General features: G+C 40.6%; 1 pseudogene across 1 annotated transcript; it reads right to left on the bottom strand.

Moving 5' to 3' along the window:
- Positions 1–1,822: 1,822 nt before the first annotated feature.
- LOC105547647 lies at positions 1,823–2,279 on the bottom strand (annotated as a pseudogene). Its single transcript, XR_001007248.1, has one exon. The product of XR_001007248.1 is annotated as a cytochrome c-like (transcript).
- Between the last annotated feature and the right edge of the window lie 1,135 nt (positions 2,280–3,414).

The raw sequence follows: 3,414 nt of genomic DNA, 5'->3' as shown, positions 1-3,414 counted from the left end.
TAGTAGAGATGGGATTTTGCCATATTGGCCAGGCTGCTCTCGAACTCCTCACCTCAGGAGATCCACCTGCCTCGGCCTCCCAAAGTGCTAGGACTGCAGGCGTGAGCCACTGCGCCCAGCCCCCATTCTTTGTTTATAACACATTTTGTTTATCCATTCATCCATTGATGGACTATTGGGTTGTTTCCACCTTTTGGCCATTTGAATAATGTTGCTGTGACCATTGGTTTACAAATATTTGTTTGAGTCCCTATCTTCAGTTCTTTAGGGTATATTTCTAAGAGTGGAATTGCTTGATCATATGATGACCATATGTTTACCATTTTGAGGAACCACCAAACTGCTTTCCATAGCAGCTGCACAATTTTACATTCCCACCAACAACGTATGTAGGTTCCAATTTCTCCATATCCTGGCCAACATTTATTTTCCTTTCTTAAAAATTTCTTTTGATTTTTATTAATTAATTAATTTTAAAAATTATTATTTTTTTTAGATAGGGTCTTGCTCTGTCACCCAAGCTGCAGTGCAGTGGCGTGATCATACTTCACTGCAACCTGAAAATCCTGTGCTTAAGCAGTCTTCCCAACTCAGCCTCCTGAGTACCTGGGACTACAGGTACCTGCCACCTCGCCAGGCCCTATTTTTTAATTATAATCATCCTGATGAGTACGAAGTGGTATCTCATTGTGGTTTGATTTGCATTTCCTAATGACTAATGATGTTAAGCATCTTTTCACATACTTCCTGGCCATTTCTATATTTTTGTAGAAATGTCTATTCAAGTCCTTTACCCATTTTTGTTTGTTTTGTTTTAGAGATGGGGTCTCACTCTGTCACACACTTTGGAGTGCAGTGGTGTGATCTTGGCTCACTGCAACCTCCACCTCCTAGGCTCAAGCGATCCTCCCATGTCAGCCTCCTGAGTAGCTGGGACCACAGGTGCACACACTACCATGCCCAGCTAATTTTTTGTAATTTTGGTAGACATGAGGTTTCGTCATGTTACCCAGACTGGTCTAGAACTCTTGAGCTCAGGAGATCCACCCACCTCTGCCTCCCAAAGTGCTGGCATCACAGGCACGAGCCACTGTGCTCAGCCCTTTGCCCATTTTTATATTAGGTTTTTGTCGCCATTGAGGTATAGGAGTTATTTATATATTCTGGATATTGATCCCTTATCAGATATATGATTTGCAAATATTTTCTCCCATTCTATGGGTTTTTACTCCCTTGATAGTGTCCTTTGATGCCCAAAAGTATTTAGTTTCAATAAAGTCAAATTTATCTTTTTTTTTTCTTTTTCTTTTTTTTTTTTTTTTTTTTGAGATGGAGTCTCACTGTATCACTAGGCTGGAGTGCAGTGGCGCGATCTCGGCTCACTCCAACCTCCGCCTCCCAGGTTCAAGCAATTCTCCTACCTCCGCCTCCCCTGTAGCTGGGACTACGGGCACATGCCACAACACCCAGTTAATTTTTGTATTTTTAGTAGAGACGGGGTTTCACCATGTTGGCCAGGATGATCTCAGTCTCTTGACCTCATGATCTGCCTGTCTCAGCCTCTCAAAGTGCTGTGATTACAGGCGTGAGCTACTGCGCCCGACCTCCGTTAAGTTTTAAGATGGCACTCGCCATCTTTGTGAAAAGTTGAACGTTACTAACGAAGTCTAATCATATTTTTAGAAGGGGTAAACAGTGATACCATTTACTGAATTGGAATTACTATTAAAATTCAAAAAACTGAAAATATTCATTTAACCACAAGCCAATCTTAGTTTTAAATGAGGACCACCCAACAAAATATTCTGTCAGTCATTCATGATCTGAATTCTGGTATATGAGATCTATTAAAGTATGGTACACATAAAAAAGTCATGAGACATTTGTTTTGTAATAAATAAGGCAGTGGCCAATTATTACTCATTAGTAGCTTTTTTGAGATAAGTTATTAAGTCTGCCCCTTCTGCCTTCTTAATTCCGGCAAAGATCATTTTTCTTTTTGGGATTCTCCAAATGCTCCATCAGTTTATCCTCTCCCCAGGTGATGCCTTTTTTCTTCTTGGCGTCTGTGTAAGAGAATCCAATGGCCTGACCTGTCTTCCGTGCAAAGAGACCATGGAGATTAGGCCCAGTCTTGTGTTTGCCTCCCTTTTCTACCGTGTGGCACTGGGCACACTTCTTAACAAAAATCTTCTTACCTTTCTCAACATCACCCATATTTAATCTCTTTTTCGTCACTGACGCCATGAAGGTTGCCACTCCAAAGCTGTGCGACCCACTCTCTATCAATTTTTTTTCCTGTGTTGCTTGTCCTTTTGGTTGTCATGCTTAAGATACCATTGCAGAATCCAAGGTCATGAAGGTTTTCTTTTATTTTCTTCTAAGAGAAAGTTTTAGCTCTTAAATTCAGGTCTTTGATCCACTTTGTGTTAATTTTTGTATATAGCATATTTTAATATTTTAAGGATTTAACTTCATTCTTTTGCAGATGGATATCCAGTTTTTCCAGTGCCATTTGTTGAAAAGATGGTCCATTCACTATTGAAATGATTTTGGAACCCTTGTCAAAAATCAATTTGTCACATATATGAAGGCTTATCTTTGAACTCTGTGTTCTGTTTCATTGGTCTATATGTCTGTCCTGCCATCACCACACTGTTTTGACTACTGTAGCTTTGTATTAATATTGAAATCAGGAAGTGTGAGTCCTCCAACTTTGTTTTTTTCCAAGGTTTTGGCAGTTTGGGGTCCCGTGAAATTCCGTGTGAATTTTGGTGTGGATCTTTCTATTTCTGCAAAACGTGTTGTGGGACTTTGATAAGGATTGTGCTGAATCACTTTGAATGGTATTGTCATCTTAACAATATTGAGTGTCTTCCAGTCCACAAAGACAATAGCTCTTTCCATTTGCTTATGTCTTTAAAGTTTTTCAGCAATGTTTATTTATTTTATTTTATTTTGAGACAGTGTCTGGCTCTGTCACCCAGGCTAGAGTATAGTGGCGTGATCCTGACTCACTGTATTTTTGACTTCCCAGGCTCAGGTGATCCTCCTACCCCAGCGTTCCCAGTAGCCAGGACCTCAGGCATGCACTACCACAGCTGGCTAGTTTTTGTATTTTCTGTAGAAACGAGGTTTTGCCATGTTACCAGGCTGGTCTTGAACTCCTGGGTTCAAGCAATTCAGCCGCCTCAGCCTCCCAAAGTGTTAGGATGACAGGTATGAGCCACTTCACCCAGCCTTGCCTCCATGTTTAAATCTTTACCTGAGTATTTTATTCTAGTTCATTATTTTAGCTGAGCAGTCATCAACGTTATAATTTTCATATCCTTATAGAAATAATAATAAAAGGTATTATTGGCCGGGCGCGGTGGCTCACACCTGTAATCCCAGCACTTTGGGAGGCCGAGGCGG

This window comes from Mandrillus leucophaeus, unplaced genomic scaffold (genome assembly GCF_000951045.1).
Source record: "Mandrillus leucophaeus isolate KB7577 unplaced genomic scaffold, Mleu.le_1.0 Scaffold3921, whole genome shotgun sequence".
Classification (NCBI taxonomy): domain Eukaryota; kingdom Metazoa; phylum Chordata; class Mammalia; order Primates; family Cercopithecidae; genus Mandrillus; species Mandrillus leucophaeus.
Note: the sequence above shows the minus strand (reverse complement) of the source record. Positions and strands in the feature narration are given on the sequence as shown.